The sequence below is a fragment of the Camelus dromedarius genome, chromosome 7 (genome assembly GCF_036321535.1).
Source record: "Camelus dromedarius isolate mCamDro1 chromosome 7, mCamDro1.pat, whole genome shotgun sequence".
In the NCBI taxonomy this organism is placed as follows: Eukaryota; Metazoa; Chordata; class Mammalia; order Artiodactyla; family Camelidae; genus Camelus; species Camelus dromedarius.
The window spans coordinates 48,185,538-48,201,547 of NC_087442.1; positions in this window are offsets into that span (position 1 = coordinate 48,185,538).

The window sequence follows — 16,010 nt, forward strand, 5'->3', positions numbered from 1 at the left end:
AACTCCTAGTTCCTCAGCATATCATTGTATTTGAGATAGAGTCTTTAAAGAGGTAATCAAAGTTAAATGAAGTTATTGAGGTGAACCCTAATTCAATAAGACTGATGTCTTTGTAAGAAGAGGAAATTAGGCAACAGACACAGAGGGAAGACCCTGTGAAGACATAGGGAGAAGATGGCTGTCTACACGACAAAGAGTCTTCAGAAGGAACCAACCCTGCCAAAACCTTGATTTTTAACGTCTAGCGTCCAGATCTGTGAGAAAAATCAATTCCTGTTGTTTAAGCCAACAGTCTGTGGACTTTTACTGTGACAGCCTTAGCAAACTAATACAAAAAGGCCCTGTGCTTAAGTGTTTTACATTCACTTTCTTCATTACTTTTCGTAATAACTTATGGAATAAACCTATAATAAACCTGTTATTATTCCTGCTTTACAAATGAAGGAGTTTATGATTATGATAACTCTTCAAGGGCAGGTGAGTGGGAAAGCCATTGTGAGAACCATTGCAATTGAGTTCTAGCATACAGACAGACATACTGCCCTCTTCCAACCACATCTCAGGTAATACAGGCATTAACACTACAGGCTTCAGGGAGGTACTGTTACTATTCTAATTTGGTTGTTCTTCTCATTTTACAAATAATGGATTTGAGATTCAGGGATGTCTTGTCTAAAATCACTCTACCATCTAGTGCCTGAGTCAGAATCCCATGTCAGATATGTGTGTGGCCCCATGGTTGTAAATCATAACCATCAAACTATCCTGCCTTTATTTCCTTTTGTCTGGAGGAAAAGAATCATGTCTTAATTTGTTTTTGAGTCTTTAGAGCCTAGCATAATGCTTGAACAAAATTGAAATTGATGAAAATAACCTATCTTGTTCTGCTTACTTTAATGAAACATTTGAAATTTTAATAATTATTTATTATTACTTAGAACTAGAGGAAGAAAAAAATCAAAAAGGAAATCACAAAGAGCATAGTCTCTTCCTTGTGATAAAAGCAATAGTTTATGGTACTGACCAACTATTTTATATTTTAGTAATATTCTAAAAAGGATCAGACTGCTATATAGTGCAGTGATTGTCCTTGAGCCATTTGGTTAGTTTATCTTCTGCCCTATTAGGCCTCTATTTTTTATGTCCACAAAAAGGCAATAATATTTTCTTTAGTTTAATCAGTAGTGGTTTTATGAAAATCTCTGAATTAAATAGGAGTAAGAAAACAATTAGAAAAAATTTTTATTTAGCTGAAGAAACATGTAATGGGGGAAAAATCCAAACAAAAGCAATTCTATTAGAGCATTAAGTGACCCATTTAAATCCAGCACATTTCCACAGCATATCTATAAAAGTATTATCTTTTTAAACCTTTCTGTCATATTTTAAGCCTATTATAAAAAACAACAACATTCATGAAAATTCTAGGCAGAAGAAAAGAATTGTAAATATGGATGGAAATATTTCAGTAATGTGAAATTTGCTTTTCTGGTAAATTTCATTCTTGAGAACCTATCTAAAAACCACGAAGTTTGCAAATATAGACCTTATGCTTCAAAAAGAGACTTCACAGAGTCCATGTGTTAAAATCCCTTTGCTCACAGAGCAAGTACACCAGGTCCTTGGCAAGGGTTTATTTCCTCCTAACTTCTAACAGAATTGTTTATCTGCTCTCTCTACTTGTTAGAAGCAGCAAATTAAAATGGAAGACTTGGGGTATTACCAAATGCAAATACATTGTTCGCAACAAACAGCATTTCATTATAGGAACAGATTAAAAAGAGTAAATTTATAAACATCCTTTGATGTCAAAAAGCAGGAAGGTAGCTGTATAGAAAGAGTGTTGTTTTTTTCCAACAGAGTCCTGCATGCAAAAATCTTCATCTACCACGTGTTGATTAGCACTATAATCCTAGGCAAGCTATTTAAAATCTAGATGTCTGTATTATCACGTGTAAGGTGAAAATACTCTAACTTGTGGAGTGGTTATGAAGATTAAGTGAAATAACTTGTACAAAATGTCTGGTCAATTTTTGTTTTCATTCTCAGGCCCCAAACCACATCTCTGTGTACACTTTATTAGCTTTTACAACTCAATGGATCCTAAAGTAGTTCATGCTCGTAATAGTGACTGATACTGGATTATTACAAACATATTAAAGCTATATCCAATATATTCTGCTAAGAATATATACCAATATGTAATTCATGTTAGATAAATACATCAAAGTCATTATTGTTTAAGTCATCCCTGGAATGGGCTACCTGTTCTGTTTTTTTCTTTGGCACTTAACACCAGCCTCTGGGGACTTGTATACACACTGTCCTTCCAGGACCTATGATGACAGGGCAGCCCACATGTCAAATGTTGCCAAGTCACCAACAGTAAGGAAACGAGAACTCTGAAAAGTCTTACACTGGCAGTTAAATGCTCTAGCTGAGAAGTGCCACATTGCTGTCATTCATGAATGCATTATTGTCATATGGCCTCATCTGGTTGGACCAGAAGGGGTCAGGATGTGCGATTGTGCCTTCTGCCCAGAAGGTAGAAGACTGGAATATTTTTGGAACAACTATATGACTAAAATAAAAAAAAGAGTGACATATAAACCAAGTTTCTAATATATTTATGTATAAGGAGGAAATTCAGGATGGATCAGAGTAGATACTAACATTCATCTATGGAAAAATCTGTCCCTCTGCTGTCTTACTTGTTAAAATAAGGAATATCTATTTCTAGTTTTTTGGATTGTTGATGTTAGCTTTTCATGGACCACTCTTGCTAGTATCAGAGCTGAAGAACTGTAATTAGAAAGTTGCTTGGTGGGTGCAGAATCAGATCACAGGGTTTGGATAATTTGGAGGAATGATTCATCCATGTTTTGGTAAAAGCTAATGAGCTATACTTGGATCTCAGCAGAGAACATTTCTCTAAGAGTAGTCATCCTACATTCAGTGTCTCTCATTGGTAGGTCTTGGTAAATAACCATTGGCAAATTTTATATTTCTGACTTCTATTTTCACCTTTTTCAACCTGCCTTATCTTTTGTAAGCACATTTCCTTTAAGTTTATTAATACCTTTGATGAAGCTCCATTTAAGTTCTGCTGTTTGTGCTTCTGTGAGTTTTTTGTTTGTTTATTGAGGCATAATTGATAAATAAAATTATAATATATTCAAAATGCACAATATGATAATTTGATATATTATACACTGTGAAAGATTCTCACTATCAAGTTAATTAGCACATACATCACCTCACATATTTATCTTTTTTGTTTTTTTGGTTAGCACACTTAAGTTCTACTCTCTTAGCAAATTTAAATTAGACAATACAATGTTATCAATTATAATCACCATGGTTTATATACATTAGCTCCTCAGACCTTATTCCTCTTATAACTGAAAGTGTGTACCCTTTACCAACCTTTCCCTATTCCTCCCACCAACCTCCCTGACCCCCAGCTCCTGACAACCACCATTCTACTCTTTGTTTTTATGAGTTCAATCTTTTCTTGTTTAGATTATACATATCTGATACTATGCAGTATTAGTTTTTTTTTTTTGGTCTGGCTTATTTCACTTGGCACGGTGCCTTCCAGGTTAATCCATTTACCCATGTTTTTGCAAATGGTAAGATTTCCTTACTTTTAAAGACTGAATTATGTTATATCCTTGAGCCTGGGCAAGTGCACAAGTCTTTTAAAAGAAACATGGTTTACTTGCATAAAACCTGCCCTTGAAGTGGTTATCATGGGTGTGAAACAAATGCTGAGAGTTTGAATTGGTCCCTCTTATTGTACTATTGAAATTAAGTCTATTTAATTTACCAGGTTATGTTCATGCCCTGATTTTATATACTTGTATCTATCAATAAACATTGTGATAATTTTAAAAAATCATGTTTTTCTTTATTCATCTGTAGACAGGCTTAGGTTCTTTTTATAGCTTGGCTATTCTGAATAATGCTGCAATGAATATGGGAATACAGATATTTCTTTGAGATAATAATTTTATTTCCTTTGCCTATATACTCAGAAGTGGGATTGCTGGATTATATGGTAGTTCTAGTTTTAATTTCTTGGAGAATCTTCATACTATTTTTTTGTGTGTGTGTGTGGCTATACCAGTTTACCTTCCCACCAACAGTGTACAGGGTTCCCTTTTCTCCACATCCTTGTCGTCATCTGTTATCACTTGTCTTTTAGAAGTAGACATCCTAAAAGGTATGAGGTGGTATCTCATTGTGGCTTTGATTTAGATTTTGCTATTGAATACTAATGTTGAACATCCTTTCCTGTGCCTGTTGGCCATTTGTATGTCTTCTTTGAAAAAGGTGAACTCAGGTCTTTACCCATTTTTAAATTGGGTTATTTATTTTTTTATTATTGAGTTGTATGGGTTATTATATATTTTGGATATTAACTCCTTATCAGGTATGTGGTTTGCACATATTTTCTCTCATTCTGTAGGTTGTGTTTTCATTTTGCTGATGACTTCCTTTGCTTGCAGCAGCTTTTCAGTTTGATGTAGTCCCCCCAGTTGTTTATTTTAGCTTTTGCTTTTGGTGTCAAATCCAAAAAATCATTGCCAAGACCAGTGCCAATGGGTTTATCCCCTCCTGCTTTTGTGTTTTAATTACTGGTTTTGTTTTGTTTTTATCAAGGTATATTTGACTTAAAAGTTGGCTTCTTTATGTATCTGATCTCATTTTTCATGTTTGGTTTAACCAGTTTTATTTTAGGGTTGAGAGGTATCTTTGATATCTATGGAAATATTAAACAGATTTTTTAATCTCACGTGCTAAATCTGTTCACTAGGTCATGAGTATTGAAACATTCAGTTAAAGAGGGTGCTTGAGTATGATCTGGGTTCAGTGCAGAAGAACGATGAGATGGATTAGTAATGAAGCTATGAATTCAGGAGGAGGTGTTGACTGTACGTGAGCCTCATATCTACTATATCAGGGCTAAAACAATTATGAGGACAGATGAGCAGTGTGCCTGCATCATATCTCCAGATAATGGTGATATTGTTAGTCACCAAAATTGTCAGTCCAGGAGGAGGAAAAGTAGTATAATGTTAGAGCACAAAAAGAGCTTTATTGACATCACTCATACTATTCTGAACATTTTTATATTCATGACTGTGATCAATAAAGGCAAAAGGACATGCTGATTAAATACATTTTCTTTAGAAAACAAAAAATATTTAACTTACTGCATTTAATCGTATGCTTATTGAAGAAATACAGAAAGAATGTTCTTTCTTTTATGACTCTGGAGACTCTGATATTAGAGCCAAAAAAGAACTCAGTACTTATAAGGTCAATACTAGTTGATTTGTTTCCAAAAAAGTTTTCAACATTAGTGCACAAAGAAAAAGTTTCAATATTTCATTGAGCAAAATTTACAAACTGCTTTCTTGGGAGCTAATCGTCCTTGACTAAAAAAATTTCAGGATAGAATGATCTGTACTCAGCTTTCCTGCTAACGTAAGCTCTTGAAATATGGAATATGACAGAATATCACCAGTAGGAGTACATTTCTTGAGACCCACCAGCTGGAATACCTTACATAGGGCAGACTTCTACTTCTTGCTGGAAATGTCACGGGGTAGGTGGTCAGGATATTTGACTCACTCTCTACTAAAAATGTCATGATGGGGGTTATAAGAAAAATTACTTTGTGAATTATTACAGTGAAAAAAATTACACTGTGAAAAATTAAAACAGTGTCAATACTAGTTCTTATGTTTCTAAAAGCATTCTCAGTATCAATGTAGAAGAAGAAAGCTTCAGTATTTCATTGAGCAAAAAAATATATACTACTTCTTAAGGGATTTTATCATCCTTGACTAGGGGAAAATCTGGGGGAAAAATTGTTTATTTACTGTAGGAGTCTCTTGTTTCCAACTTAGTGTTAGATTGAGTAGATTCAGGGTCTATTATTGATCACATTCCCACCTTCAGGGATTTTAAGTTCATTACCCTCCTACATCCTATGAAGTGAATAAGAACACCAACCTCTCTGGTTTCCCTGCAATTACTTATCTGTATGGATTTATAACAAATCACATTCTTTGTAGTTAGCATTTGTGAATGGACTCCTGATGAGGCTGCCAGAAGAGAAGAAGTCTAAAGATTTAAACCAAATAGTAAAAGCCTCAGGGTGTCTTATCTCTCCAGCTCTCTTTGCTCTCTTTGTTCACAGTGCCTGAGTCCAGTGTGGTCTTGGGTCTGGAATTATCCTGTGATGTAGTAAGCTTCATCGAGTCATTAATCTTAATCTAAAGCTGATACCTCTCCAGTCTATCTTTGGCAGTATTCATTTAACCAATATTTATTTAATTCATACTTTGTGCCAAGCCCTGCCTTGCAGGTAGTATAGAAATTTTTAAAAAAGGAAAAAAAATGCAGGGAGGTAATGGTTTGTTGAGGCAGAGGGACAGACATATAAGGAAACAATTATAATAAAACAATTATTTAGCTAGGTTCAGAATTCTGAGGAAACTCAGAGTAAATGGGATAATGGACAAGTTTCCACTGGAAAGGTAATGAAATTGCTGGATTTTGAAGATGAGTAGGAATTTGTCAGCCAGAAAAGGTGAGGTGCAAATTATGTCAGATTGTAGAGCATTCAGTGAAGAGAAAATAGGGGAAAGTCAATGAACATTGGAAGTGAGATCTGTGGGTTGGGTGTATGGGGTTAGTTGATGAAGAATAGAGGTAGGAGAGGGAAATTCAGATCATGTCATGAAGGCTCTGAATTCAGTAGTGAGGGTTTGGGACTTTATTGTATTGGCAGCAAGGATGCCACTGAAATTCTGAAGCAGAGAAATGCCACGATCAAACCTCTTCTTCAGAAACAACCCTCAGATTTACAGGCAGGTAGACTGGAGTTGGGGAGGAGCTTGAGCAAAGAAGATGGGTTAGGAGCCTACTACAATATCTCCATGGGAGTTGATGGAAATCTGGTAATTGGCTTGCTTAGAATATGGAGTTGGCTGGACCTGGTGACTAAGGAAGAAGATGTATTCTTATATTCATTCAGTACTTATTCGTAGAACTCCTATTCTGTGCCACACACTGTTGTATATGCTGGGGATACTGAAGCAAATAAAAAGACAAAGTCTCAGATCTTACAAATTTGCATTCTACTGAGAGAGACAAAAATAAATAAGTCCCCTAATGTACATTATCCCATCACATCATGTGATGTGAAGGGCCATGAGGAAAAATAAAGCACTTGGTGGACATGATGTTATGCAATTTCTGAGCTTGAAATTTCTGCTTTTGTCCTGCGGAATGCTCCCCGAGATGGCCATATAAGGAAGGCCGTCTAGCAGATATGAGAATCAGAGGAGGGGGAGATCCTGGACATTTCAGCCTGTAGCCAGCATTATCTGGCAAAGTGAGGAACATTCTAGCTGAACTTTCTGCTGAAAGCAACTTCATGGGTGAGCTCAGAGGAAACTGGCTGAGGAATTACCCAACCAACCCACAGAGTCATGAGAAATCATACATCTTTTGCTACTGTCAGCCACTAAGTTTTGGAGAGTTTCGTGACTCAGGAATAGATAACAGAAATAATGATGAATAAGAGAGAGGTACTATTCAAGAATGATTTCTGGATCATAGTGACAGGTTGGTCAAGTGGTGCAATTAGCTAAGAGAGGCGTAACTTGAAGAAAAAGAAATTCAGAGTTGCCCCAGCATAGAAATCTTTGACCATTTCAGATGGGGGCAAAGTTTAATTAGTATTCTTTCATACTGACTTTGAAAGAACAGATTTAAGGAAAACTTAGGTTTTCCTTTAAAATTTTGAAAAAGTAAAGTCTTCAATGAGATAGGTTATTGATTTGAATGCATTTTTAATTAAAGAGCAATCACTAATCAATATGTAGCTATAATTGTTCATTAAATCTTATCATGTTTTGTTTGAGGTATTTTGATTATTTAAGGAGGAGTGAGAACAACAGTGCTTCAGAAATGGGTGGAAATGAGTAAGGAGACTAATACCAAGAGAGAAAGGATGGAAAGATTGGGGCCTGGGAAAAGGACAAAGTTTGCCTTTGTTAACTTTTATGCACTTGTATAAAAGGCAGTTGACCACAGAACAGTGTTTTGTCATCCAGTCTGCTTTGCATGACTGATGAAGAATTTTTTAAAACTAGATTGAATTTTTACAAAGTAGCCTTCATTCTTCAAACTATAGTAATACTTGAGTTATTATTGTATGTTTTATAAAGTAAGAAGAACCTGTGTGTTTTTCTGGGTTACAATATATCATGGGTCATAAATGAATTTTAAAAAGTCTTTGCCAAATAGTCTTTGCCAAATAATCTTAATGTTTTTTCCCAGAAATTTAATCTAGTACATTAATATTATATTAGTTGTAACATAATTGTAGTCATTCATTTTAGATACCAATAAGAGTATTTCACTCTTTTATTAGCAACAAAAGTCACAGAAATGTTTTGTTACACGTGTTTCCTCAATCTCCATGAAATTCAGCAAAGAAAGGATCATTTTTATGGATGATACACTCCTTTTATGAATAGAACATTTGAGTTTCAAGGAGAGAAAAAAGTAACCTGTCCAAAATGTGCCTAATTTGGCCTGGATATTGACCAAAGTGTGTCATTTATACTTTACTTTGACCACATGACCTAAGAAACAAAATTCAAGATAAATCTAAGCTGTTATGGAGCCCCCTACCTCCAAGCTAAATTTACATAGAACTCCACCAAAGAGAGGACAATGATTTTTTTAAAATAGAGGGAAAATAGTGAAATAATTTATTCTATTGAGTAGCACTATGGACTAAAATTTTGTGTTCCCCCAAATTCATATGTTGAAATACAAATCCCCAATGTGATGGTATTAGGAGGTGGGGCCCTTGGGAGTTAATTAGGAAAGGAGGCTAGAGCCTTCATGAATGGGGTTAGTGCCTTTATCTAGAGAAATAGGAGAGTTTGCTTCCTCTCTCTCTCTCCCTGCCATGTGAGGATGCAATGAGAAGATGGCCATCTGTAAACCAGTAAGAAGGCCTTCAGCAACCATGTAGACACCCTGGTCTTGGACTTCTAGCCTCCAGAACTATAAGAAATGAGTGTTTGTTTGTTTAAGCCACCCAATCTGTGGTATTTTTGTTATAACTGCCCAAACTAAGACAGTAAGATTTTCAAATAGGAAGGCAACAGTGACATAACCTCAGTTTTTAAAATTGATTTTAACATGTACATTTAAACAATGAAATTCTCAGCAGTGAAACTATCAATTTTATTAGAAGAGTGACTTTGACATCTGTTGAATAAATACCAAAAGAAGTTTGAATTACCATTTTCTTCCCAAAGGGTAAATAAAATACCCTGGTATGAAGAAGCAGCTGCATTTCTTGCTACAAATGGACATAGGAGTGTCTGCATTGTAGCCTATCATAATTGGTCTTATTTCGTAGTTAATTATGTCCATGTAAGTCTTCCTCAATGGACCAGAAGCCCTTTAAAAGCAAGGAGTACTTTCCCTCCTCTTTATATGCCTGACATTGCCTAGTATGGAGTCACATACATAGTATGAGATCAGTGGATCAGCTAACATCACACAATTTGCTTCTCAGGTCTTAGCTCATAGTACTTGTAACAGTTGTAATTGTCACTTTAAAAGTGAAGATTGCTACTTAGTGCCTAAGCTCCCAATGGACTGAGGACTTTATTAGAGTACAAATGGTGTTTGTCTAGCTCAGTACTTTACTCCCAGGATGAGCACAGTGCAGGAGTATGGTGACTGCCCAGTCAGTATTTCTAACATAATTGAATGCATGAAAGAACAAAGAAACACAGCTTCTTCCATCATCCACTTCAGGGAAGGAAAGACCCAAAAGGTGCCTCTCTCTTTCACAGATAGAAAACCTCATCCTACAACCTTTCCTTCACAGTGACAGTGTTGGCTACCACATCTTTCTATTATTCAACAGTGGAGTTCTGGGTAAGCTGGAGAATTCTACTGTTCCTAGGCCTTTCAAGGGTATAAAATAGGGCTGCCTGATAAAATACAGGATACTCAGTGAAATTTAAATTTCAGAAAAACAATGAATAAATATACTAAGAAGTATAATTATGTTGTATTTAAATTAAAAAAAATGATGTTTATCTGAAATTCAAATTTCATTGGCTGTCCTGTCCTGTATCTTCATTTGCTAAAGATGGCAACCCTAGTGTATAGCTATTTTCTGTATAGGATCGTGAAGGCTCTGTCTGTTCTAGAAGGTTATCTTTGAGTTCAGGGCCTTGTTCCTGATTAGGAGTTCCTCTCCCTCTACACAGGGTTATGCACAATGCAAAATCATTGAGCAGGAGAACTTGAGCCTCCAAGTCACCTTCCTACATGGCTCCGTTTCTTGGAGAAGCCAGGCAGAGACCTCACTTGCATGTTTTTTTCCTTCTTGGAATTATTTGGTCTCATAAAATATTACCTCATAAAGTCATTCCTACTAAACTATAAATGACTAACTGATAAGATTAATATATTATTTCTATCAGGAATATTTATACTGTAATTAAGTACCATCATACTAATTAATAAAAATTAATTTTGAATTGTGGTATTTTAGAATTTCTTTGTTATTGGAGGTGGTTTTAGAGGTAAAAATTGTTTTGTTCTCTTGAAATTAAGCATTCGGTGTTTGATAATTATAGCCTCTCAGGCGTGTACTTGTAAATATGGGATTCAAGCTCTAAAATCCTGGGAGATTGTTAGGGGAAAAGAGTTAACTCTAAAATTTTTGAAGCTCTTTATCCCATGACCACAGAGAAAAAACAGACTGTGTCTAACTTAAAAATAAATACTTTTATGTAGTACCTTCTTTTTGTTAGTGTTTTCTGCTAAGTGTTCTCACGTGTCATTCTTGGAGAAAGTCCAGTGAAGTGGACCATATTATGTCCAGGTTTTAGATGAAGCCCCTGAACATGAGAGAGGTTAAGTGACTTGCCCCAAGCCAGAGACATGGTAAATGGCAGAGCTATGATTCAACCGCAGGGTTTTTTGACTTTGAGGCTAGAGATCTTTCTGTCACACCATGGTGATCACCTGCTCCCACAGCCCCTTTTTGGGAATCCCCAGGATCTCCCTGAAGCTGTTTAGGGTGTGGGCCTAGAGTATGGCTGTTGAGTACTAAATGCCCTGTGGTTAAATGACTTTTGATTGCAAAGTTTTGGGAAAAAGTTAATAATGCCAGATTACTTCAGTGTCAGAGATGGGAAAATGATTCAGACTCATATGCTGTTGGGCAACTAAATTCGGTTGCAAGATTTTCTTTTCAAGAAGTTGCATTGCTCTTCATCCATGAGTAAAGCCATGGTGGAGGGTAAAGTGATCCTTACACCACCACTGAGATCCATTTCCAAGGCTATTGGACAGTTAAAGGGGAAGTGAAGCAAATTTGTGCTGTAAGGGGACTTTGTCTTTGGTGCCCTTTCACTCACCCTTTAAAGTAGCTTCTTTCTTCCTTAGCCTTACAGAGACAGGCTAACAGTTTAGAATGAATCTGAAAGATTGCTGTAACTGTTGTGTTAGCTTTATGAGTGCTCAAAATGGAACCTTTCCTCAAGATATCAGAACTTTAATAAGGGGTAATGAAAAAAAAAAAAAGATTAAATTTCCAAACGTTAGTATTCTAGTAGGTCAATGAGGAGGTTCTTTTGGAGTAGGAATCTATTGGAATCATGCTTTGCAGACAGTACCAGAAAAGAGTGACATAAATTAGAATTAGATACTTTATATTGTGTTGATTATTATTCAATTAGTAAGTTTGTAGAAATATGGTAAAAATCAACAGCAAATTTTAAAATATGGCCTTAAATGCTTCGAAAAGTTGATAAATATAGGGATTAACATTTGGTCTATGGGAAAGAAAAGCAAGATGTAATTTCCCATATGAAGTAGGAATCTGGAGGTTTGGCTTGGTCTCCTTTATCTTTTTGAAGAAAACAACAAAGGAAAGACAAAAATGAATAGATTTGATCCAGAAAGAATTAATGGGGCATTTTAATGTTGGATTTCTTGATAGAAAATTATCTGGAGATATTGGAATTTGCTACATAGACATCACTTATACTAGATGTGATATAGTAGAAACAGCCTAGTTGTGAAATCAGACAGACCTGGCTCTTGTTCTCATTTTTTGTAAATTACTTAATCTTTTTTGAACTTCAGTTTCCTACTCTGTAAAATGAGAACAGTAATACATAACTGAGTTATTCTAAGAATATTCTAAGAACTAAGTGTACTATTTATAAAATACCTAGTAAATGTATATTGAAGACTTCAGTGATATTCTTATACTTTTTTCCCTTTATTTTAACAAATGACTTATACATAATTTTGCCTAAATATAGTAAACTGATTAGTTACAGTTCCTAGATCAAAGCCATGCCTTCTAGCAGTGAAAAAAAAAAAAAAAAAAAGTAAAAAGCCTTAAAAATTCATGACAATATGCACACAGAGTTAAAAGACAGAATTATTCTTTCATTTGGAGAAGAGTTTTTACCTTGATTTGGTAACACTATGCTTTCATGTTGAGTTAGGAAATAAGCATATCTATAGGTATATTCCTCGTAGGTATTTAGGAGGAATAAATTCCATGGATTTTAAGTCAATAACCAGTAGACCAAACTTTTTGTATTCCCAAATTTGAACTCCTCACGTATATTTTAATTCCTCAAGGTCAGCAAATATGTGTAATATATACTATATATAATGGTATGAATCATACTGTTTTATATGCATTCTAATTACAAAAGTAGATAGATAGATAGACAGACAGATAGATAGATATATAGATAGATAGATAGATAGATAGATAGATAGATAGATAGATAGATAGATAGTCAGCCAATATATAAAGCAAATAAACCTCATTAAGCATCCTATTATTGGCAGCAGGGATTCATGAAGTATTAATAGCAATAATAATGACCTATTTCCTGAATGGAAGAAACTCTTTTGGAATTGGAAACTTTGCCAGGGTGCTGACACTTAAAATTCTACAGATGCTATTCTGACTGGTGTGAAGTAATACCTCATTGAAGTTTTGATTTGTATTTCTCTGATAATTGGGGATATTGAGCATTTTTTTCATGTGCCTATTGGCCATATGTATGTCTTCATTGGAGAGATGTTTAAGTCTTCTGCCCAATTTTTGATTGGCTTGTTGGTTTTTTTTGTGTGTGTGTCTGTGCGTGTGTGTTACTAAGTTATATAAACTGTTTGTATATTCTGGAAATTAAACTCTTGTCAGTTGCATCATTTTTAAATATTTTCTCCCATTCCATAGGTTGTCTTTTTTGTTTATTTCTTTAAAAGCCCACAAATGATAAATGCTGGAGAGGGTGTGAGGAAAAGGGACCCCTCCTACACTGTTGATGGGAATGTAGTTTGTTGCAGCCATAATGGAAAACTGTTTGGAGATTCCTTAAAAAACTAAACATAGATTTACCATATGACCCAGCAGTCCCACTTCTGGGCATATATCTGGAGGAAACTCTAATTCAAAAAGACACTGACAGGCATATGTAGAATAGATAAACAAGATTATACTATATAGCACAGGGAAATATATACAAGATCTTGTGGTAGCTCACAGCGAAAAAAAAAATGTGACAGTGAATGTATGTATGTTCGTATATAACTGAAAAATTGTGCTCTACACTGGAATTTGACACAACATTGTAAAATGACTATAACTCAATAAAAAAAAGAAAAAAGAAGAGAAAAGATACATGCACCCCAATGTTCATAGCAGCCCTGTTTACAATAGCCAAGTCATGGAAGCAACCTAAATGTCCATTGACAGATGATTGGATAAAGAAGATGTGGTGTGTATATATATATATATATATATATATATATACACACAATGGAATACTACTTAGTCATAAAATAGAATAAAATAATGCCATTTGCAGCAACATGGATGGACCTGGAGATTGTCATACTAGGTGAAGTAAGCCAGAAAGAGAAAGAAAAATACCACATGATATTACTTATGTGTGGAATCTAAAAAAAAAATGACACAAGTGAAACAAGGTCCTACTGTGTAGCACAGAGAACTATATTTAATATCTTGTAATAGCTTATAATGAAAAAGAGTATGAAAAGGAATATATGTATATATAACTGAACCCCTATACTGTACACCAGAAACTAACACAACATTGTAAAGGAACTATACTGCAATAAAAAAAAATAAAATTCTACAAATGCAAATAAAAGGAGTGTGGCAGAAGGAAGGGGCTACATTTAATGTACTTGACTAAGAGTACATGGCAGAATATTACAATTAGTGAAATATGTACCAATATATTAGGAACCACTGAAGTTGAACTGTCTTTGTAGATAGTTTCTATCTCTTTAAATCTTCTGTTTTAGTACGAACAGCAGGTAGGTTAGATAAGAGCATGATAGGAGTTAAAGGCATGATCATGTAGCAGTATTAAGCTTTTTTGAGAACTTTGTTTTTTGCTCATGATCTGACATATTTTAAAAGTTTTGGGGGCACTGTGGTGAGAATAAACTATAGGGAACAAGAACTGAAGCAGAAAATAGTTAGGAGGCTCTTCTAATAATCAGATAAGCAATGATGAATCCCTCAACTAGAGTAGTATCAATTGAGGTTGTAGCAGAGTCTGAATTTATTTTGAAGGTAGAAGCATCTCTTAATGAATTGAATGGGAGAGTAAATGAGGAATCAAGGATAATTACAAATTTCTGCCTTGATTAACTCAACAAAAGATATTGCCACTGAGATGGGAAGTCTGTGGAAGAGCAGGGTTTTGAAGGAAAGGCTTCAGGAATGTTAAGTTTGAGATGGTTATTAAAATATCAGCTGAGAAGCCAAGAGGATAAATAAATCTGAGATTCCAGAACTTGATAAGGGAATTTAAAATTGTCAGTGAGACAAGCCATGAAACTGAATTTAATTACCCAAAGAATGGGATAAGGTCTTAGGGACTGGGTCTTTGGGTCCTGTAGTATTTAGAAGCTGAGATTAGGAGGGACCCCCAAAGGAAATTGGAACAAAGTGGCCAATGAAGGAAGAAAAGAATCAAGACAATTTTTATCCTAGAAACCAAGTGAAAAAAGTTTTTTAAAAAGTAGGGAGAGATCAACTATGTCAGATATTTCTGATCAGAGGAAATGAAGACTGTAAATTATTCGAATAAGCAACGTGGAAATCATTGGTTGCCTTGATGAGTTGTTTCTGTGGTGAAATATAGAGACAAATAGGCTTGTCCTTAACTTTTGCAGGATCCACAGCAAGACTACAGTTTGAGGTCCATGCACCATATAGCTATATTTTTAAAATTATAAATCAAGATAGCAAATAGCAGGTATCTTGTGTCCATGAGACAAAGAGCAAAAGAAAAAGGCCAAGAAAATAGCAGAAACATTGGCCCTTGTATACTCTAGCCATGTAACCAATGCCAGCAGCTACTACCCCCACCATACCCAAACTTGGCAAGTGAAGAGAAAGACCAGTCCCTGTCTTCCTATCATCAGACTGGTAAACATTCAGGGTCCTGGCAATTTCTGGAACATGCAGCGTGGGTCTACACTATTCTGTCCTTAGAGTGCAAGCATTGAGAGTATCCTTGTCTGTGGGATAATACAAAGGCTGCTTATCTTTGGGGGTGTCTGGTGGCGTATGAGTCTTTTGGGAACGGAGCTGCCTTGAGGTCCATAAGATCGAGGAAGCCATGAGTTTTGTTGTAGGCCAAGCTGGGTACAGCCCCTCCTGCTGAGAGAAAGGGGATCCCTAGTCTCAGATACTTTGTTGTCCAGTGTGAGCTCCCAGTCATTTTTGGGCAACCCTAATCACAACTGAATAAATTCTGATTTATAGGCATTCAGTAAATATTCGTTAAATGATTGAATGATTAAGAAAACATTACTATGACACAATACTACAGCCATTAATAATGGTGAATCAGAGCTATAAAAATAATGTGTTT